A 25,240-nucleotide genomic window follows, 5' to 3' on the forward strand; every position below is an offset into this window, starting at 1 on the left:
TCTTCTACGTCTACATTGCCCTCAAGTTCATTGCCATTAAAGCCTTCTAATTTTTAACAACTTCAACTTATTACATTCTTTATCTTATTTGCAATGAAATTGTGAATTTTTTAGTATTTTGAAAAAGCAAAAAAAGTATTTTGGGACATTTTTATCATTTCAAATAGCTTCCGATCTCTGGCCACTCTTACAAATTGGAATCGATTCCGGAGTACCATATTTTTTAAGTTCTTGTCGTCAACCTTTTTTTTGCTATCACTATTCTTGAATGGTCACTATCACATTCAAGTCTAGTATGATAGGATAGAAGAAATTTTTGGTCAATCAGCTTCTTCACCGAGGTATTTTTTATAATGCATAAGTAAACATACATGCCACACTAATATTTCTGTTCTGTCCATCTGCAGCATCTGAGAATGTGACAACGTGTTTGATTTCAGGTGAAAGATTCACGATTTTCTCAAATACACATGATGCGATGTCTTTGGAACCTCTCCACCGGTTGACTCGTGCCACATTATAACCTTCGGAGAATTCTTGAGAAGAACTCACTAATAGTTAAATTGTACACAAACATTAATCTTTTATAGTAGGTACCTACACAATAATTGTGGATAATAGCAGACATGGTAAAACCTGTTATAAACCACTATAACTAGTTGGTTTGATCTTTCCTTAGCTGTAGTTTTATCTCCTGGTTTACTGTAGGTAATAACATTTGTGTGCATCAATTAAATGTACATTTTGTTGTTTGGAGATTTCATTCTTTGCCTATTTGATAGACATATAACGTTTACATGTAATATATTCATCGCCTTATGTATCTAATAAGGTTTATTGAATTTGAAACCCGTTTTGTTAAATACCTACATCATAATATCGTCTCTGTTCTGGCAGAACACACTAACTAAAGAATACTAGTTTTGAGTAATTTGACTTTGAAGTTGTTAAAATGTTTGAAATGGTCTATCATGTGAGTTTATTAAGTAATCGTAAAAAGGATGACTTTAAAATAAAGATTGTTTATTTATTAAGAGAAGCAGACAAGAGTACGCGATGTAATAGACGTTGCCAAACAGCAGAAATGGAGATAAGCTGGGCACATTGCTCGCCAAAAGGACGGCCGCTGGACAAATGCCGTCATCCAATGGTACCCAAGGGGTACGAAACGGCCACATGGTCGACCTAAAAGCCGCTGGATTGACTAACTGCTAAAGTTCGGCGGAAATACGTCGCAGCAAACGACACAGGACCGAGAGAGTTTGTAAAAGCTTGGGGAGGCCTTCATGCAGCAGTGGAATTACCCCGACTGATGATGATGATTTATTAAGAATATTTCCAGACGGTAAAGTTTGAAATATGGAACATTTTAGTATAACTAACTCAATACCTATGTCATTTGTTTTGAATAAGTGTTTTCTGCCATAACAGTGACGATATGCAGTTCTCACACTTCCATTTTCCAACTTCATTGTTTTATAATATTCACCATTACATATTTTTTATATTTAAATGACTTGGTAAGCATATTTAATAGGAACATCTTCATAAGAGTAATGGCTCTCGTGTTTTGGACGCTAGGTATACACTTTTATCAGATAAGTGAATATCTAATTCATGAAGGGATGATAAAAAATACTGTATAAAAATGGAGCGGCATTCTAGCGCTGCCTAGGGGCGGCATTTTATCTAGGGATGTCACTGAAATCGACACTCTTGTTGGACTCTGAACAATAATAAAAACTGCTGTAATATAAGCGTCCGCAATGGCCGAGTAATAATGTATCCGCGCGGTAAGTCGAGGGTCTCGGGTTCAAACCTAGGCCTGACAAAATTCACATATTGACTTTCAATGTATGTTTGAATCCAGAGGATGCACCTTTTGGTTGAGCAAAATGGTTAACATCCATTTCGCGTAAAAATAATTTTATGAAACATCTTTGTGAGGCAGCCAAGATCCACACCGGGTTGTGGCGCCAATTAATAATAACAATATAATAGGTATTCAAACTTTTTAATTATAAAGTATTATGTGATTATTATGTTAATTTACAGTGGATTATAATGAAAGAATAATATACAATAGTAATAACAATTTTTATAATCCAAACCTTATAATATAACAGGGCTGCAAACTACATTTTCAAAACAAAAATATTAAAAAAAATCAATATACATAGAATATTTTTTTTTAATACTGAATATAAAAACATCGAAAACAAACCTATCGCGAGACCTCATGAGTTCCTTCACCATGGACGACCGTCCCTTTCCCCGCAGCGATGCTACATAAGAGATCTATGCGCTGTTTGTCTCACATATCGCGAGACGTGGCGATGGACCTAGGTAAGTAGTACAAAATTGTTCTTGCACTATGCCCCATCACTGAGTAATCAATGACATGGTGAAGTACATAGAAAACAGCAATGATCAGTAAGTATACAAAATTTTATTTATCATATTTATGAGCAAATCCAACAATAATATATCTAGTTAACTTTTTTTATCAAATTTCTAGATAAAATGATAGAACTAATAAAATCCTAATTTACATGTCAGCATATTTTTAAGTGGGTAATTATGAAAATATACATGTACACGATCCGATAAATCGGTGTGGTTAATTTCCAACTTCTAATAATTTTAAAATAATAATTCTAGTCTTAAAGTAGTTTGTCACCAGTATGTATCATTTTATGTCTTTTGAGAGCACCAATATCTAGAAATTTTTCAAAACACATATCGCATTGATGTGGTTTTTCACCAGTATGAGTCATTTTATGATATTTTAAAGCATGAATTTGTCTGAATTTTTTAAAACACACATCGCACTGATGTGGTTTTTCACCAGTATGTGTCATTTTATGATTTTTTAAAAGATTGATTCGCCGAAAATTTTTAAAACACACATCGCATTGATGTGGTTTTTCACCAGTATGTGTCATTTTATGTATTTTGAGATCACTGTTTGCGATTAACTTTTTAAAACACACACCGCATTGATGTGGTTTTTCACCAGTGTGTGTCATTTTATGTATTTTGAGAGAACCATTATTCAGAAATTTTTTAAAGCACAGATCGCATTGATGTGGTTTTTCACCAGTATGAGTCATTTTATGATATTTAAGAGCATTAATAATTCTGAATTTTTTAAAACACACATCGCACTGATGTGGTTTTTCACCAGTATGTATCATTTTATGACTTTTTAAAAGATTGATTCGCCGAAAACTTTTAAAACACACATCGCATTGATGTGGTTTTTCACCAGTATGTGTCATTTTATGTATTTTGAGATCACTATTTGAGTTGCACTTTTTAAAACACACATCGCACTGATGTGTTTTTTCACCAGTATGTGTCATTTTATGTCTTTTGAGTTCATTATTATTGATGAATTTTTTACAACACACATCGCATTGATGTGGTTTTTCACCAGTGTGTATCATTTTATGTGTTTTGAGTTTACTTTTTGTGATGAATTTTTTAAAACACACATCGCACTGATGTGGGTATTCACCAGTATGTGTCATTTTATGATTTTTTAAAATATCGATTCGCCGAAAATATTTAAAACACACATCGCATTGATGTGGTTTTTCACCAGTATGTGTCATTTTATGTATTTTGAGATAACTAATTGATTTGCACTTTTTAAAACACACATCGCACTGATATGGTTTTTCACCAGTATGTGTCATTTGATGTCGTTTGAGTTCACTATTGTTGATGAATTTTTTACAACACACATCGCATTGATGTGGTTTTTCACCAGTGTGTGTCATTTTATGTGTTTTGAGTATACCTATTGTTATAAATTTTTTAAAAAACACATCACACCGATGTGGTTTTTCCCCAGTATGTGTCATTTTATGTCTCTTGAGTACACTATTGTTGATGTATTTTTTTAAACATACATCGCATTGATGTCTTTTTTCACCAGTATGTGTCATGTGTGACTTAAGATGCTGAGACTTCATGCATGAAACGTAGTGATGATTTAGATGTTTTACGGTTTCAAACACTCCAGAACAATTGTTACAAATAAAGTTACGTGGAAAATATGTAACTCTTTTCAACTTAATTAGAACCTCCTTTGGGAAGTATAATTTCTTAAATTCATATTTAATGTTCTGTTCAACGATGGTTATTTCCGAATGCTGCAACATCAATTTTATGTTTTCATTAATTGCATGTGCAATTTTGTTGTTACTTGGGTCATTATCAACCGTATCTTTTTTAACGATATCCAATGGTTTACTCTTACGTACTGCAAAACACTTCCGGGTAGAAATCTACAAAAAGAATAGGAATATTAATATATTCAAAGCAATACTATGTAAAAATTATCAATAAAATATACTTAATATGTTCCAATGTTTCCTAATATAGCACTGATACGAGGGTGGGTCAATAAGTCCTTAGAAAAGCCGACAGGTGGCGCGACTAGTACTGTAAGCGGTTTGTTTTCATGCAGCGGCACTACCGATTAAGTATGCTGCGAAGTTTCAATCAGATTGGTCGGGTTGTTGTGTGTTTCTCGTACATTTAAAAAAAAAAATTGCTTGTTTACAAATAATGGAGAAAATTGAGTTTAGAGCTGTTATTAAACATTTTAATATAAAAGGGTTAACAGCAAAGGAAATAAAAAATGAGTTGGATTTAGTTCACGGCACATCTGCTCCTTCACTTGCAACTATTTATAACCTGGTTAAATGAATTTAAACGTGGTCGTACATCAACAAAGGATGAACCACGCTCAGGACGTCCTGTAGAGGTGACTACACCAGAAATGATCAATAAAATCCACGATATGGTGTTAGGTGACCGAAGATTAAAGTTGAGTGAGATAATTGAGGTTACAGGGAACTCAAAAGGTAGCGTCATTTCTATTTTACATGACAAAGTAGGCATGAAAAAAATTTCTGCAAGATGGGTGCCGCGTTTGCTCACAGTCGACAATAAACGCAATAGGGTGGTGGCCTCTAAAGCCCTGTTGTCGCTCATGCAACGCAATCCGGATGAATTTTTTCGTCGCTTTGTGACTGTAGATGAAACATGGATACACCACTATACTCCCGAGACGAAAGAACAGTCAAAGCAGTGGATTGCGAAAGGCGAACCATGTCCAAAGAAGGCGAAAACCGTAAAATCAGCTGGTAAGGTTATGGCTACTGTATTTTGGGATGCACGTGGAATTATTTTCGTTGACTATTTGGAAAAAGGAAAAACAATAACAGGGGATTAGGTACTGTTCGGTTATACCGGAGGCAGCGGAAAACGCATTTTGAAAATAGTCGATAAACTGGATTATTTGTTAGTTTGGGTTAGTTTAGGTTCGGTTAGGTTGGGTTAGGTTAGGTTAGGTTAGGTTTGGTTAGGTTAACCTAACAAATAATCCAGTTTATCGGCTATTTTCAAAATGCGTTTTCCGCTGCCTCCGGTATAACCGAACAGTACCGGGGATTATTATGCATCTTTATTGGACCAGCTAAAAAACAAAATTGAAGAAAAACGACCTCATTTAAACAGGAAAAAAATCCTCTATCATCACGACAATGCCCGTGTTCACACATGTTTACGATCAATGGCTAAAATTGAAGAATTGAAGTTCGAATTGGTCGACCACCCACCGTATTCGCCAGATTTAGCCCCCAGTGACTTTTTCCTTTTCCCAAACTTAAAAAAATGGCTAAGTGGACAACGTTTTTTTTTCAAATGAAGAAGTCATCGATCGGACAAATGCTTATTTTGAGGACTTTCCGAAAACTTATTTTTCTGACGGTTTAAAAAAAATTTAGAAACGTCTAACCAAGTGTATTGAGCTCCAAGGAGATTATGTTGAGAAAAAAAAAAAAAAAAAAACTGTTTTAATGCTTTTTTCTAAGAAATTATTGACCCACCCTCGTACCATGTCGTTTGTTAAGTGATTTTCTCTCAAACCGATACGTTACACTACGCTCACTAGTTGACATATTTTTTTTTTTTTTGGATAATGTCAAAATTACAAATTATTAATATTAGACGTTTACAACATGTCATCTAGAAGAAAAATAATATTAATAAAAGAGTATTACATATATATTTAAAAAAAGAAATAGATGACCATTAAAACAGTAGAATAAGTTAAGACGTTAAAAAAAATTATTAATAAGGAAGTCACCGAATGAGCTAAGCAGACCCTATTTTAAGAATTTATAAAACAATGTCCACATATACTCATTCTGACGCAGGTGAAATATGTCAATATCTGATGTGATTTGGTTGTACAAACTTATTGCCATCCCAATTTCCATTACCAATGGCAGGTAAGTTGTGCACCTTGGGAGAACAAAAAATGGATGCCTTCGATTTTTAAGAAAATTATCAGACACACAAATGAATCCCACGAAGAATGGCAATTTTCATTTACGCCGCGTGTAAGTCGGAAAAATATGTAGCTAAATAAAGATCTATTCTAAACTTTAAGCTACAGTATGTAAGCATACCTAATGATCAGTATATACAGTCTGGCAAATCTTCAAGAATAGAACCACGCTTGAACAACTCTAATAAATTATTCAAATTTACTCAGAAAGCTATTGTTGATTTACACAACTTATAGATAACTGCATTTTAGAGCAAAATTGAAGATCTTGGCATAAAAACAGCAAATGTCACAAAGGTCATTTTTTTCAGGAGAGGGTAAAAACATAATATCTTGGTTGTCAAACACATTTTTAATAATTTGACAATGAAGATTCATGGAGGAGCCTTATATGCACTGTATGTATGTAAATAAAATATCAAATTGATGTTTGTTAAATAGATATTTAAAAAGAAATGAATGTGACATTTGCTGTTTTTACACAATTTTTGGACCTTTGTCGTTTTTATAACAAAATTGAAAACATGGAAAAGCAAATAGTATGAATAAAATTATAATTTTATTAAATAAAACAAAAAATATATATTTCTGTTATTTTTTAATCATAATACTACATTTAAGAAGGCTTTGACACATCATAACCAATTATTAAGCTACGTACTTACATGTTTTAAAAAAATCTTCAATTAAATATTTAAAATAAAATCAATCATGTGCATATTACTACTGATTAGTCTTGATCACTCACACCTTCACTGTCTTCTTCAACGTTATCATTTGTATCATTGTCACACGGCAAATTTTCATAAAATGATGCATTTATTGGATTTTGTAAATACTTAGTTAATTTTAAAATATCTTTTTTCTTTGCGCCTTTCAATGGAATTAAGCCATCATATGCTGGCTTAAATGCAATCGTGACTGGCATTTGATGTCTTTTCACTATATTGAATCTATCCCACAGTCCAGAGAAACTGAGATGTTTGCAAAGCACTTCTCCCTTACAATCCTTGTCTATTTTGTACATTCTAACTTGCCTAAGATGAAAATCTCTGCCGAAGGATGACTTAAAGTAAGGCTTTAACGTATCTTTAATATTTAAAAAATCTTTTTGCTCCGGTTTCTCCAGAATAAAGGGCCCAGGAGTTTTTCTGGCATCCAATACAACTTTATCCCAATCCTCTGGCACGTCTGCAAGGATTGTTTTCCTTGCACTGCTGAACAAATGAAAGTCAGCGTCATTTGGTAAAAATGTGTGCCCTCTGATAGGAAATATATGGATGACTCGTTCAATTTTTTTTAATACATGTACCACCATATACCAAAACCAAATCATAACAAAATTTTTGTTTTGTCCAGCACATCCGTCACTCAAAATATACAATGTTTTCGTGCCTGCTGGCAGATGGTGGTTTATGTAATGTAGTAACAAAGATGTTACATCATTTTGACCTCGTTTGGCGAATCCTTCATGATACGTGTACATATATACATCATTTCTGGCTAGGTCATGTATCCCAAAAATGTAATACCATAGCTGTCTGGAATAAAATACCGCATTTGTTACCATATTCGGTAAAGGCAAATTTTGCATAAAATCAAACGATATGACTGTGGTATCACTTGAACCACTTGCGAGTTCTTTTAATCTTCGCTTCGTTGTAGTAAACTGTTGTGCTTTAGCCAGGTGAAGTTGATAATCTATCTCAATCTTACGTTTTTCATCTTCAGAGAGATCGGGTAATTTCAGTTTGGTTGTAACTGAATCACAGTATGAACACGTATCGCTTCGAGGAGCTCCAAATGACAAATTATATCTAGTTGTAAATACTCTGTAGTATGTGTCATAGTTTAGTTGAAGCCTGTATTTACTTAAAAACATCTCGTGCATTTTCATAATAGTCAAATTTTCCGGAAGATACCTAACATTCTTATTTTTCGCGAAAGAATAATGACTTTGACGTGCCTTAAATGATTGTATATGATCGTGAATCAACTGAATCACTGATTCAGGCACTGCTCTTGGGCGATTTGGATGCTTTCCTCGTTTGTCCATAGGAGCCGAACCCGAAAATGTGATGTTGTCTTGAATACGTCGCAGCCGGGAATGCGTAATACCATGTATTGCCACAAATGCCTTCATACAGACTTCTTCGTTAATACCATCAGATGTAGATCGTATCTAAAGTAAATAAAGAGAAAAAATAATTAGTTTTTCAAACACATTATCATTAGGTATAATAGGTGTAATGCCTAATTTGAATGTACATTTTTTATTAATTCAATGAATACTCACTTTATATTTATATGATGCTGAATGCTTGAATATACCATGATCATTGACATCATTTATTATTATCGGAGTATTTTTTCTCGGACGTCTTCTCTTGATCGGTACTACTTCTATACATCCAGATATATAGCCATCTTGTTGATTTTTAGAATCCATTTCATAAAAATTCTCAAATATTTCTTTCCGTAAATCTTCATTTATTTTTGTAAAACAATGAAACCTCTTGCACCTGGAAACATAATAATCAATTAAGTACAATCCTACATAATATACTTTATTACAATCATACATACATTTACATAAAACAACATAGTAAATACAATGCTTTGCATTCGAAAGAAGTCATAACTTCAAAGTAATCACAGCCATTGTGAACTAAATTTAATCACACAAACTATTCAGCATGGTAAATATTTTAGTACGTATTAATAATGTATAAGTTTTTAATTGAATATATGTTATGAATACATAATTATTCCTACCTGCAATCTTCACCGATAACTTTTTTTGAGAGTCGTTTCCCAACATGATTGACATGATCACTTCCCTTTATTTTGGCGGTTTTTATTAATGTTTGCTTGGTTTTATTAACTTTTCTCTTACGAGGCGTTTCGGATGTCTGTATCCTATTACATTCCATGATAAAATATACAAACAATCGTTAAGGAACTTCATAAAATGGCAATGCCAATGACTGAACGAATGAAAGATAATTTTGACAGGTCAGGCACTAACAAGTATGGAATGTATACTAACGCCTAACGCCGCCTGGTGATAAAAGTGTGGAACTACTGGACCTTTGTTGTTTTCAAACAAAATTCCTTGGACTATTGGTGTTTTTAGAAAAGTGGCATATTTTTGAGAGCGGATTTGAGGGACTTACGATTTTTTAAAAAAATATATCTTTGCACAGTTGTATGTAACCATACACAGGGAATATAGAAATGCAATAAAATGAAAATGGAAAAAAGTGGACATTTGATGTTTTTATGCCAAGATCTTCAATTGCGTTTAGCGATGAGGTTCATTTTTTCTTAACGGGTTTGTTAATAAGGAAAATCGTCCACACTGAATAACACCAATCTAGAAGACTCCCTCGTATTCATTACATCCACAAAACTGCACCGTTTTATGCGGTTTACACGCTGGTGGCATCGACGCATAATTCTTCAAAAATGGTGCGAAAGCTCACGTCAAGGTCAATGGAAGTCGTTTTCAAACCATGATTATTATGATTTAAATATGGATTTATTCGAAAGAACAGTGACTTAATTTCAACAGGATGTGCCATCCAGCCATCGCAACCTACGTTTTATTTAAATTAAGTATTAAAGATCACTTGATTTTGAGAAATGGACCTGACAATTGGCATACAAGCTTGTGCAATGTTATATCTCTGGATTACTTACTGTGAGGCTTCGTGAAGTCTCTGGTACATGCTGACAAAGCAGCAGTATTTAACGTATTAGGAGCCAACATTTCACGTACTATACGACCGGCAGTGCATTAATAAAAGTAGTCCAAATTGGGCGCCCAGAATTTGCTTAGTTAAGAATACTAAGGCCTTATGCCCGAAATCATTTTCAAATGTTATTGTAAGAAGGTCGAATTTTCGAAAAAGAAATATTTAAATTTAACTTGTAATCTGTCATGTTATTTTATAACATAACACACTAAGCCAAGGAAGTCTTTACGAGGGCAACACTACGCAAAAGCACGACCGGATCACGCCTGCGCACGGGATAGTTTGTACGGAGTTCGTGACACTATTTCCGGCGCTATACGAGATAGCGGGCTTTTTACACGAAGGTGAAGCGGGAGTCGATCTCTCAGTCTTGATCGTTCGAAGGAAGCAGACGTCTTGGCCAGTTCCGAGCCTCGGACCCTGGGCACAGGGCTTTCGATTTCCTGACGTTTTGGAGACGTGGACGATGGTCATCCGAAGGACGTCCCCCCCACGCCAGGAGATCGGAGGAACTCCACGGTTCCCACACGTTTGAAGACGGACCCCTCGATTCCGTCCTGGAAGTAATCGAGGGCAGCGAAAAGGCTGAAGAGCCTTTTGTGTAATTGGTATTTATTGTTCTTTTATGTTACGGTCCACCGGAACTAGTCTTTGTTTCGAATTTAGCTTTTGGGTCTTTGTTCTAATTTGTTTAAATATTATATCGCATAAGGTGCTCGTGATTCACTTAAGTAATTGTATTTCTCTATACACTGTAGCCCGCAAGTTATCTTATTTATTAATTATACAATTGTTGAAATTTCTCTACTTGCTTTTCATTTAATTTTCCTTATCACTATTGTCTCTATGCATCAACATAGAGTGGCGCTCAAACCGAGATATTTATATTGATTCCATATTTATGTACTTTATTATTATACAGGAACATCCAACGAATGAGTGTAGTAACCGGACAGGTAACTGAGGTCTTAGAGGTAATTGTCAAACCATCCACGACCCTGCCTCCTATTTCCCCGAGTCTCATGCTTATCCCTATCCTATTATCCCCATCCATACCTATTCCTTATCCCCACAAAAATAATTCCATGATAAATCTTTTTTACAATTTAAAGTTTAATTAAATCAGACATTAAAAAGACATTTATAATTAAACATGCCTGGTCGAATGGCTTGTATTGTAGATTAGAGCAGCAAGGTTGAGTAAATTCATCATCAATATGGTGGATTGCATTCTCAACAAATTCTTCTTTGATGATAACTCCCTCATCATTATACTCATACTTAATACTCATCATATCGTTTTCACGCTTCTAAAAATAACAACATTGTTAATATTATGTAACAGTATCATCATTACAAATAGCCAGAAAGGGTCTCCCAGAGCTCTTTGTTCAATAATTGGTCGCCTATTGACACGACCACAAAAATGCGCGCCTTCAGCGAGAATTTTTCGCGACGATTTTATGACGTCACAACTATTTTGGTCCGATCGAGAATGTCGATTCCACGTTGGAATACGCGGCCTACCTCGAGACCTGACGTACAGCCACTCAGAGTGAAGTATGGATGATTTCTTTCAGGTAGACTAAATGGTCTTATAAGAAAAATGTAAATAAATAAAAAGTCTAGAAATTGAGGTTAAAAATAAAAAAATCTATGTGAACACCTTAGGCGATATCATTAGCTGAATGCTGTTAACTAAAGCTAATTTATAACTATAATCTTCTTTGCATTTTATAAAATAATTTTGCGTAGGTACATAATATTTTGAATTCGCGCTAGAAAATAAAACCAATAACGTTGCTAATCTATTTCGGGCAATGTAAAATCTTAAGTAGAATATGACATTTTTATAGCATTTGATTGGCTGAATTTTCGATCAATTGGCGAGCAGTATAAAATTAAACGTAAATGACATCATATAGCTGGAGAGTGATTCGCCAGAAATGTTGTCATTTTTTTCGACAGCGTCCAGGCTGTCGAGTTAAAATTTTTAATAAAGTAGTGGGAAAGTATAAGCCGCAGGGGAACGTCGTATCAGTTCCTCTGCGGACAAAAAGTTGAAAATATCCACTCGGGAGAAAAGCCGAGATTTAACTGCGTAAATAGTTGCGCATTCAATGAATTTATTAGTTTTCCGTGAGAAAGCTTTTGCCACGAATTGAGTTCGAGAGGCATTTAAAGTGTAACGAAATTGTAATTATTTCGATTACTTCGCGTTTGATGTAAACAATTGCATCACTTTACGATGACATCATTCATCATGAGCCACGCATGGCAACCGGTTTACAGTACCCTTGCGAGGACATAAGTGCTAAAATCAATAACCCTTAATCTAGAGGACGTTGACTCTCACCTCGTGAATCTGTGTGACGTGTGTAATTAAATAAATAAATATAAAAATGAATATGAATAGTTATATACAATAAAATTGAGTAACTAAAAAAAGTTTATAAAACTAAATATTGTCGATTTGTCAGTAAATAAAATGTAGTGTTAAGATATCTGATAAAAATTAATTATAATAAATTTATTTTATGAAAGAATATTTCAATAAATAATAAAAATCATAACTACAAAGACTTTTGATTTGAATAGGTCCGCGATCTATATTACGATTGCCACAATTCGGTACGTAATCGCGGTAATATGGAACTTGAATTGTCAGCTGTTCTTTTTGACGTTTCGCGCACGTGGGTGCGGAACGAACTCAGATTAACCCTTTACTGCATAGTGTCGCAAATTTGCGACATTTCAAACTATTTCGATATAGCCAATGCCATCTGTGTAAATTATCAAATAATATCCATTTTCGATGCCTAGAAAACCGTTTTACCATAAACATCCTATTTGACCGATTTTGTTTGGACATTTCAAGAAATAAAGCATTTCTGCATTAAAGTTTATGCATTTCTGCTCTGACAGTTGACGAATTCGTATGTACGCGGCGAATCTAAAGGATCCTGACGTCATCCTATTATTAGGTGGCGATTTCAAACCATTAATATAACAATATTGTTGCGGTGTGTTCGAACGTGTCGATAAGGACTTTTATTTGACTACCCCTCCGACTTAGAGCTGAGCTAGCCTAAAGCAGGGGTTTTTAATCTGGTCTAAGGGCAGGACCGATTGAGAATACAACGCCCTTGTGGTTTTATTAGGACCGGGGTAACGTCACTTTGAATGACTTAATTTGCCAGGTGAATGTATAATTACGCAACGACATTCCATTGTTATGGGCAATCCGACAAAATAGTGCACTCTTGCGGTCATACTTGTTCGTTTTAGTTCAATTACGAGTACATATTACAGATGGCTGGGTTAGTTTTTTAAAATGCATTAAGCCTTGCCTATACCAAACCAAAATTATTAAAAAATATTCTTCCATCTATAAATGATCCAAAATTCTGTATGATTTAATAACATATTATGGCTTGGTTTCGCAGGGTTTTTGTTAAATTTTAAAAACTAGCATCAGTAAAATACTTTTTTCTTAGTTCAATGAAAACAAATTCGTAAATACGGACGACGAAGTTTTGTGTGTACTATTTTTATGTTGGATATTAGCAACCTGTGTAAGCCCTTTGCCGCTGGATGATAGCCATTTTGTAGTATAAATAAAAAAAAAATATAAGTATAGTATACAGATGACAATATATAATGCATTATATCAGTAGCGCACCCAGGATTTAATATTGGGAGGGGCCCAAGGAGGAGAATGTAAATTAGTCACATAGGCTCTTTTTCTTCTTCACAGCTTATTTCTCGCTCATCGGTCTTTTGTCTATTGCACTCGGTGTACCTACACCATGGTCCCCAGATCCTGAAATGGGCCCTCAGGCTAGGATATTTGGCGGGCCCCCTACCTACCGCTAAGATTAAAGGCAGTGTGAAACACTACATTAACGTTTTTCAAATTGTGTTTTAGTTCAAATTAAGGGTATTTATACAGTGAATTTTTGGCGATTTTTAATACATCTACTTTAATAATGGAGCTGTCGAGTATGGACACATAATAATCAAAAAATATATTGCACAATTATATAATTGAAAATGTTCACTGTCATGAAGTAGAAGTATAAATTTTTACTATTAAAGCTGATTTATTATGTGTGTTTATCTAACTTATCTGGTCAACCCGACACGCCGGGCCCCCACAGCCCGGGCCCCCAGGCTAGAGCCCTGTCAGCCCTCCTCAGCCTTGACGTACACCACTCCGGAATTCGGGTGGACACCGAAAATTTTTTGACAGTTCCATTAGGGATTGGGTTTCTAGAAAAACCTTAAAAATTTAAGAAATTTTTCTAAAAAGGGTGCTGGAGAATTACAAATCATTTTTTGCCATGTTTTTATTTGTCTAAGCCCAAAGGTATAGTTTATTGGCTTTTAATTTCAATTTCAATGTTTAAAATCATTCAGATAATTTTCATGTTTGGGGGATGCCAGGGCCCCTTGCCCCCCCCCCCCTGGGTGCGCCACTGCATTATATACCTAACAACAATAATCAAATGAGCATGTGTGTTATATGAGTTACCTGTGAATCACTTGCAAACGTCGACGCATCAAACTTTTCATACAAGTGACTGCTTTGGTCACATGGAAAAGCCACTTTATCGAAAGTCAGCGACGCATCATGCATACGTTGATGGTACTTCAAAATGTGCGCAGATGAAAAAAAATTATAACACACGTTGCAAACAAAATTATTATCGAAAAATGAAGCTCTATTCAACCTCAGACGGACTTCTATCGCAAAAGCAAGCGCTATTTCCTTTTTGATGTCCAATTCTTGCATTTCAATTTCACCAAACGACTGCGCAGACTGTTTCTCAAAGATATCAGATGCTATTATACAATCCATGTCGCAGTTTACTCGACCATAAATGTCCATTTAATATTTTTGTTGCATTATTTGACACCGTTCGAAGCACTATACCTCCTTTGAAGACACTGTTGCGTTTTGCTTCTTGTTTGCATACTGCGTCGTTCAAAAATTGCCCTCGATTAAAGAGGCACGTCAATGAGATTTGATTGTTTCGCTGTTATAACTGTTGTAATTTTTCGGTCGAGTAGCGACCCGCACTACGACTAGCGACAGTCACTAAATACCAAACAAGTGATGATATCGAATCGAACTCTATGTATAGAAAATTTGGGTGGAATTATGGGACAATATGACCAAAATCGGTTTATTGTTCGCATATGGTTACTAATGAATAATAGGTATCGGTTACTACGCTATAATATACCTTCCTAATTCTACTGAACTCCTACTGTATAAATGTCTAAAATATTAATATGAACATCTCACGTTATATGTATGCAGAGACATATCAATTTTTCCTTATCATAAAAATATTATAATGTTCATAGGTAACGCAATATGTCGAGAAAATGACATAGGTACGGAATATAATAAATGACTATCATTTTTAGGTTAGGTCCTGTCTGGACAGTTATTACTTTGACAGATCGTGAGAAGTGGTTCAATTCTGATGGTCAGAAAATGGTTTGAAGTTTGCTGGCACAGTAAACTAAACGTTAAATCTAAAAATATTCCGGTTTACTTATTACGCATGCGCCGTGCGCCAGTTTTGACCTGTCAAACCGTTTAGCTGGAACGCCTAAATTTATATTGTCATGCAGCATGGTAGATAATTTAGTAAAATTTGAGGCTTACAACATTAAGGGGCAGCTCTACAGAATCGGCCTTGAGAATTGAAAATATGTTTTTTTTACATGTGGTCCATAATAACTGGTCTACTAGTTAATATAAAGAGGTTGCCGCCAATGTTTGTCTCAATAATCTCCCTCCAAGTGAAGCTTGTGAAGTGAAGCTATGGGGTGACCAAAAAATAGTACTTTCTAATAAATTTTACTAAATTCAATATGTTTATCAGTTCTTTGGTGTGAAGTATTGCAACTGATATGATGGATATGATAACTTTTTTGATTATGTGTTAGCCACGATATAAACTTAATAATATATTAATAACTTTTTAACCTGAAATTGTCCGAGAACTAAATATACGAAGGATGTTGACATGCATCTACCTACATTTTTATTTCATGTGCTATCCAAAAAACATTACTAATGAATAGTGTTTATTTGTAATGTTTAGGACCTACGTATTAAAAATAATAGGTATTGTTTAATTCTAATGCATATTTTTTAAAACGTAGAATTTAGTGTCTGCCTATTATAAAAAGAAAGTGATTTTTTATTGACTGCGCAACTTCACTTTTATACTAGTGAAGCAAGTGGTAGGTAGAACCATTATTGCATCTAAAGGCAATGGGCGAAATAATTTATATCATGAGTGCCTAAAAATAATTATTAACATACAGTCACTAGACAAATTATTTTTTTATTAGTCCATCCGACTGGCGGGCGACGCCAGGGCTGTCGACGCAATTAATTATATTGTACTTTTTAAATTTTATTTATAATATATTTTATTCAAGTTTTGTGCATCTAATGCCGGGTCCACACTGGCAACATGTCGCGCGACAACCTCGATAAATTTTACGATAATTATCATAATGGCTTAAGAAATTTTACGATAATTATCATACTTATCGTAAAATTTAACGAGGTTGCCGGCGACATGTTGCCAATGTGGACCCTGCATAATATCCACTATGGTTCACGTAGTGGAATGGACCTGTTGTTTCTGGGGTCAACTAATTCAAGAAGTAAACACCCATGATAGAATTTTTCTAGTTTTAGTTGCATTATATTCCAAAACTCATTTTCGATTTTATAAATGGAAATTTCTTGGTGTACATAGTAAGCAAACCTACGAATAAAAAAAGACAGGAAGGAACATACTGATTCATCGCCATAAAAACTGGCAACCAAATCTGCCATTTTGGAAAGCGATGACTTTGCGAAAACAAAGATCGTGTGGTCTGCACGTGTGCGGTAAACTTAAATAGGTAATTTTGTGTATTTTATGTTTGTGAAATATGAAGAACCTACCTCTACAAGATTCGTAGAAATCAGCAAAAGTTCAGAGGTATTCCGAAAAAATCTCTTCAAACCGGACTCGAAAAAACGGTACTAACACAAACACGGCGAAAATAATGGCGGTTTGAAAATTGTGTTGTGACAGGACGAATATTATCTTTAAAATCGCCTTAGTGGCTTAAAGTGGTGCGATAGTAAAAACATGAGTTTTTAGTGTTTAATTGATTTAGGTGAAGTTAGGGACACTTGGCGAAGTTAGGGGGTTTTACGGTAGGTACTATTATTATAATTAGATAAACAATAATTCTTACGTGCCAAGTACATGTTGAACATTTTGACATAACTGATTAACATCAAGGAATTTTGGACGTACGTACGCCCATTGTTGACTAGGAGGTCAGGTGACATGGTTACACCTAATAATTACGTAGGTAATTACGACTATCGGGAGGGTCCCACTAGTCATGGGTGTAACAGTATACCTACCTACGTTGTTAGTGTGTATTTGCCATTGGTGAATACGTGTAGTCCTTGAAAATATCGAAATGCAAAACCCGAGTGGTAAAAACTACCTACTCAAATAGAATAGTACAAAACTTAAATCCAATTAAACACAGTTTATTGTTTGATCGCTTCTACGGCATAGGCTTTTCAGTATGTCGGCAATACATAATAAATAATTACGTATTCTGGCAACACTTCTCTTAAATTAATGTACCTTGAATGGATCCTGCTTGTCACGTTTTTCCTGACATATTTACCATTAAAATGGACGTAAAGCGAGAATGTGATGGAGGACAGTCTGATACAGAAGGCAAGCCTTTGTTTGATACGCAGACTAGCCTCCCAATCAGCCCGGAAGTTCGCACTCATATAAAGCAGGAGAATGCCGACGTTTCAAGTTGCAATTTCGAGGTTAGTTTTGGGAAACTGATTTCTTTTACAATCACTCTGTATTGTGACTAACAACCATTAATATATTATTATATTATGATGCTTTTTTATAAACTCCGTAGAGATATACAATGATATTAAACGTCGATAAAAAAAATAACTCGATTATACATTTTGAAAGCAACGATACATTTGTGATTTAGGTTAGGGCAGGTTATCTTCTAATTCATTTTGACTATAATTAGTCATTCAAGTGAGAGTGGTTTTACTGTGTTAACCATAATGTTTCTTTCAGTATCTTTTAGCGGACCTCTCTAATATAAAACCTGAGACGGATGATTAACTATCCGTCATCAAGCGCGAGATTATTGAAGATGTAATAGACCCATTATGTGATGTTGAAGATCCTCAACCGGGTTGTTCTTATTCAAAATACAGGCCAATACATCAGGTTCGTTCAATTATATAATGTGTTATTTTTCTTCCCTTGGTGCAGTCTTATATCGAAGGTTGGAATTAGCAATACATGTTTTAATCTTAGAGCCGTTTCACACGCGACACCATTGTCTCGAGACGCTGCATGAATGGGCGCGTTTAGACGGAGAAACAAGTATGTCGCGTTCATATATATGTAGAGAAAACGATAATGTGGTGCCCAATCCGTTGACATCTTCCCAATTGATGAGGGTGACGTGTTAAGATTTATTAAAAAAAATAAGAATACCCGCTCTTAGGGATCGCATTTCTACCAAGATTTTTTTTTAAAGGGCTGTATTGACTTTGTCAAGGGCCACTTTCATATATATTTTACCTGACAATGGAGACGGGTATCTTTCCGGAAGCATGGAAGATGTCGAAGGTTACTCCAATTCATAAGAGTGGTACGGAGTCATCAGTGGTAAACTATAGGCCGGTAGCCATTCTCTATGCACCAGAAAAAGTTCTTGAGATAGTAATAAAAGGATTGAGTCATTTCATTGACGACTCAAGTATTAATCTATAGATGGCGCTGGTCATTTATAATGAATGAGCAGCATAGATTTGGAGCAGGCCTTTAAACGATTTCACGCGTTATTCGGGAGTTATTTTAAGAATCGTCCACAATACGTATCGTACACCCTCTATCAGTCACAGACGTTTAAAACATTTTCTGGTGTGCCTCAGGGCTGAAAGTTGGGGCCATTGCTGTTCACGTAATTAAAAATGCTATGTTTATGTTGTTTGCTGATGACTTGAAACTCTTCATGAAAGTTGTAATGCAAGGATGTACTGCTGACAGTACATATTACCGAGGCCATAAAAAGAAAATCCACGTGTACACACGTATTATTGCAAGATTGCAAGATTGCTTGCATGAATCAAAAAAATTCGCTTCTGAATTTTCACGTGACAGATGGGATTTGTCCGATATCCGCGCCTGCGCAGTAGAGCGACAGTGGCAAACCCGCTGAAAAAAAAAACCTACACCGCGTCGTCTAATTTTGAGGTTAACCGATTTTCACAACCTGTCAAAAAGTACCTACCATAAAATGACAACATGGCGTCTCGCTTACTATTTACGACAGTCAGCAATCTTACGTGTGAACAGTTATTATTGCTAAATAAAAGCACAATACATCTGTACATTTTCAATGTTTCCCATTAGTTCTTGGTCGTTCCCTCATGGTAAAGGATGGTGCCATCTTGGAATGTTATCATCTTTTAAGCGATCGAGAATTCCCACTCCTCTCAATCCTCTGCTTCTATCAGGACAGAGTGAAGGCTGTTCTCAGTCAGCTCTTTTACTCGGTCGCTCTTCCTCTGTTTCACCTACCTTGGAGGCTACCCAAAACTACCAGTCTCTCCAAAGTATCCGCTCCGCGCCGAACAATTTGTCAAAATCTCAGACATAAATTGTCGAGACGTTCCTTTATAAAATAATAACATTTTTATGGAATTTTATAAGTAATATAATTATGGAACATACATAATTTTGAAAACACTTTTGAGAAAATATATAACAAACTGAAGAGAGCCTTTTTTGGAAAAAAAAATACTTAATTAAAGTAATTAAGACATTGGACGCTAAAGACGCACCTGGTGCGTTATAATCAGGTGGCCTATCGATAATAATTTACGTGTATTTTAAATTACCTTTAAATTTCAATTTTAAAAAACCCACATTGATTTAAAATACAAAAGCCGATTGGCAATAGTACTTCAATTTGGAAAGCTCTTATTATTAACCGCGATATTATGGTTTAGTTTAGGCAGGGTTAAATGGTATTTTAAATATTAATTTAATGAAATTAAATAAGTATGCCTGATAATGTTTATTGTGCACTATTTATGTTGGATCTTAACAGCCTACTTTCACCTAGATAATAACGTTTTAATATGTTATATTAATAATATGTACTTATTGACAACATGTTATATGAAACGTTGTTTATTTCAGTTCGCTGCGACGGGTGTCACTGGTATCAAAGCTGAGACTGACATAAAGCGCGAATTCACTGAAGATAAAATGCCACCATTTTCTGATGAAGATCCTCAACCCGGATGTTCACATTCAGATTACACACCAGCACATGGGGTATATTCAATTTTATATATTGTAACATTTGCTTCTCTATTCGCCGATTTTTATCGAAGGTTGACGTTTAAAACCTCAATAAATCTCCGTACCATTCCTAGCCTGTCGTATTGAAAAAAGTAATTAAAGTAATCAATACCTACCTACTTTGATTTAAAATACAAAAGCCGATTGCCTATGGTAACTCAATTTGGAAAGCGCTCCAGAGTGTATTACAAGAGCCATTAGTTAAAGTCTCAACTTCTTAATTATTATGATAGGTTAATTAATACTGGGTAATTATTGAGTTTTGAAGAAAACAATTTTTAAAGCCATAATAACTGATTGTATTGCTGCAGGTATGTATTCATTAAATATTTAGGAGAACACAATTTATCACTTAAATAGTAGAAGTGATCAGTATACATATTAAATATTATATCGATGCTCAATCACATTTTTTTATAATTTTCAAATAATGTCTTTATTGTTTTTTTAAGTAAAGTTGTTATAAAACGCAAACTGTGAAAATCATTTTCCGTATAATTATATATCAACTTATCATAAAATTGTACTGCTTTTCATCACTTGTAAATATTCGGTCAACTTAAAAACATTAATTTCTCGTGCTTGTCTTTGTAAAGGTTTTTTGGCATACCCCAATAGAGATGAGGTTTTCATTGTAAACTGTAAATATACTATTGTATCGTGTAAAACAGACTTTTCATACAAAGACGCAGCGTTTACACACCTACTATATGCGCACGAAAGTAAGTGTACTTCTGCGCATGTCCATTTTAGGGTCGTTTAGCTTAACACGACTTGCTGTTTTGCTCAGATCATTATTTAAATATCAGATGTGCTCAACCGGTAAACTTTATTAATTCTAAAAATATTTATGCTATATTTCATTCATTTCACCAAAACAAAAGGATTTATTATTGATTAATTTTAAAATACGACTTGCTGTTTCGCTCAGACCAAGAAAAAAATAGATATTTATGATACAAAATGTTATATGTGAAAATTATATAAACCGAGTCATTCCTACTCGAGTGTCGCTCTTTGGATAACTGCGGTCCCTATGCGACGCTTAATATGCGTGCCGTCATGAACTCAGATGTATAATATATTAAAATATTGTTTAAACTGTTGATCGAAGTCGCTTGATGAAATTTCAATATAAATTCACTCCCGCACTTTCAGGTATAAATCTACGTCCCCGATTTAGTCTGTAACACTGCTTACAATACTTTATAATCGTAGCCAAGATAAGATGGTTCTTTTTTTCTTTTCTTTTGACCATGTCCGATCCTAATATGGGCCTCCACAGAGTGGAGGATTGTATAAACAGATTTTTTTTAACGAGAAATGGATGTCAGCCACTTGGTCAACCTATTAGGTCCATACTCATACCTGGTACCCACGACGCAATACGCCAAAGCTTAAGCCGCGCGGTCATCGTGGGTGTTCTTGTTCTTCAAGATGGTTCTAGTATAATATATTTAATCATTTCTTATACTGTTGGATACAAGTTTACTTGATGAAATTTGAATATAAATTCTATCAATTTGAATATTGTTTGTGACATTTGTTTCGCCTTTCGGCATCTTCCGACACTATGCACACTCTACAATGACACACTGACACAAAAATTACTAGTTATTACACGTAAATTACAATGTTTTTATCGATCAGGGTGCAAAATTGCTTCATAGTATGTACGTTATTTTGGTGATCTTAAATTATTTTATAAAGATATATTAGAAATAAACACACCAAAGTGAAACTATCTTATTCACGTCAATCTAAAAATTTTCCTTTGAAACTATCATAGATTTATACATATTTCCAAAAGTTGTACCACGATTGGGTCATTGTCTCTTTTGTGCATTTTCTATTGATGTTACATGTAGGTGCATTTTTTAAAAACTATTTACGATTCATTCCGCAACATTGTATGTATTTAATATTTATGTCGGTACTATTACCATTTCTTAACATAATTTTCATTCTCACTACACTTATAATGTCTGAAGATGCTGAAGGCAAAAGTTTCGAAAAAAATAACTCAAATGTTACAGTTTAAAATCTAATTTATTGAATAACTTAGATTATTTTTGTTTTTCTAGGTTTCTACTAAAGGCTTTTTCACAAGGCATCGCGATATATACAGTCTTCAACAATCCTCGCCTGATGGAATCCAAGATAGAATGATACAGTATTCGGAAGTGACGATAGACGAACAAAACATTAAAGGAGAAATCTCAGAACGTGAGACTCCGAAGAAACTTCGACTAATTCTGAGCAGAGTAGTACATTTTCCCCGTAATTTGATTTGCTGCTTTTGTAATGCAGTTTTTGGATGCGGAAGTGCTCTAAAAAGTCACAAAATGGTTCACACGGGCGTGATAACTGATCAAAACCAAGAAAATGTAGTTTCGCAACTATATCATCTCAAAACACGTAAAATGACACACACATGTAAAAAACCACATAAATGCAAGATATGCCCATATAAATGCTCGCAACTGAAATATCTTAAAATTCACGAAATGAAACACACAGGTGTAAAACCATATAAATGCAAGGCTTGTTCATATAGATGCTCGCAACGTAATCATCTTAAAAAACATGAAATGACACAGACAAGTGAAAAACCTCATAAATTTAATGTATGCCCATATAGATGCTCGCAACTTGGTAATCTTAAAAAACATGAAATGACACACACAAGTGAAAAACCTCATAAATGTAATGTATGCCCATATAGATGTTCGCAACTTAGTAGTCTTAAAAAACATGAAATGACACACACAGGTGTAAAACCTCATAAATGCAAGGTATGTTCATATAGATGCTCACAACTTAGTTATCTTAAAGATCATGAAATGACACACACAGGTGAAAAACCATATAAATGCAAGGTTTGTTCATATAGATGCTCGCATCGTAATCATCTTAAATACCATGAAATGAAGCACACAGGTGAAATGCCTCATAAATGCAAGGTTTGTTCATATAGATGCTCGCAACTTTGTCATCTTAAAATCCATGAAATGACACACACAGGTGAAAAACCTCATAAATGCAAGGTATGCACATATAGATGCTCGCAACTAAGTCATCTTACAAGACATGAAATGACACACACAGGTGAAAAACCTCATAAATGCAAGGTATGCTCATATAGATGCTCGAGACTTGGTAATCTTAAAAGCCATGAAATGATACACACAGGTGAAAAACCTTATACATGCAAGGTATGCTCATATAGCTGCTCGCAACTGAGTAGTCTTAAATCCCATGAAATGACACACACAAGTGAAAAACCTCATAAATGCAAGGTATGCCCATATAGATGCTCGAGACTTAGTAGTCTTAAAAAACATGAAATGAAACACTGGTGAAAAACCTCATAAATGCATTATGTGCATATATAGATGCTCACAACTGAGTGACCTTAAAAGATATGAAATGACAAACACAGGTGGAAAACCTGAGACATGCAAGGTATGCCCATATATATGCTCGCAACTTAGTAGTCTTTAAAAACATTAAATGACACACACAGGTGAAAAACCTAATTGATGCAAGGTATGCCCATATAGATGCTCGCGACTTAGTAATCTTAAAAAGTTTGAAATGACACAACTGAAAAACGTCATAAACGTTATGTGTGCTCATATAGAAGCTCGTGACTTAGAAGTTTTCAAAAACATGAAAAATAACACACACATGTGTAAAACCACATAATTGCAAGGTGTGCTCATATATATGCTCGCAACTGAGTTATCTTAGAAGCAGGAAATGGCATATACTAATAATCTTATTAATTCACCGTATGCTCAAAAAGATGTTTGCAAAGTATTCAGCCCCGCAGGTTTTTATAAATCTAGCCCTATTCCCGGACAAGTTTGAGTAAAATTGGTGTTTTATAGTAATTAATGGAATCTTAGTTTATTGGGTTATTTATGGGAATATTTGAATGAATACTTTAAGAACAATAGAAAACAGTTTAATAATAATAATATTGAATAGTGTAAAATTTTTGCCAACAACCTACTTCGTGCAGAGGAACATCACACTCTTTACACCAGTACCGAATCTCGCCCCTCTTCTTCATCTTGGCACATTCCTTACATACCCTTGACTGGTATTCCTTCTTCTGTGTTGCTGGAATCGTCTGTAAAGTGTGTCTAGATATATCTCCAAATAATCTGACAGGCGAATCCAGCATCACATTACGCCTCGGACCCGGAGAAGACCAGACATCGTTACCAGAGGACAGTAATAAAGTAACAACAGATTCGGGCTTTGTTACACATTTATTTCTGTAATTGAGGCCCAAATCTATCATCCAAAATATCAATGGATAGATGCTTATTATTATCCTCACTATGCGCTTATCTCTCCAATAATGTAAGATAATATCTCCTTTTATACATATAACTGACTCGCCCTCTCGTTCAAAGACTAACCTCTATTTTTGCGAATTGTCTTATTAAATCTAATATTTTTCACCGGCAACTCCTCGGCCAATCTGACACTGTTATAAACTGCCCAGGTGCTGGAGTATATTCTGCTGTTGACCACGATTCAGTCACACGAGCACTACGCCTTCAATGTCCTCCTCGCCTGCCTTAGGGACAACATCACCACTAGAACGACCTCACCTACCGTAAAACCCCCTAACT

General features: G+C 34.8%; 1 protein-coding gene and 1 long non-coding RNA gene across 2 annotated transcripts in view; one reads left to right on the forward strand and one right to left on the reverse strand.

Moving 5' to 3' along the window:
- LOC147077393 (uncharacterized) overlaps positions 1-25,240 on the forward strand; it is a 555,409-nt gene that overhangs the window by 230,713 nt on the left and 299,456 nt on the right. The window lies entirely within an intron of this gene.
- On the reverse strand, positions 8,339-9,482 carry LOC147077394 (uncharacterized). The gene is made up of 3 exons (XR_015069831.1): positions 9,143-9,482; positions 8,664-8,889; positions 8,339-8,549 (listed from the first exon to the last, which is right to left on the reverse strand). It is a non-coding gene; the product is annotated as an uncharacterized LOC147077394 (long non-coding RNA).

The sequence above is a fragment of the Rhyacophila brunnea genome, unplaced genomic scaffold (assembly GCF_057557595.1).
Source record: "Rhyacophila brunnea isolate RB1 unplaced genomic scaffold, BYU_Rbru_1.0 scaffold_13, whole genome shotgun sequence".
Taxonomy (NCBI): domain Eukaryota; kingdom Metazoa; phylum Arthropoda; class Insecta; order Trichoptera; family Rhyacophilidae; genus Rhyacophila; species Rhyacophila brunnea.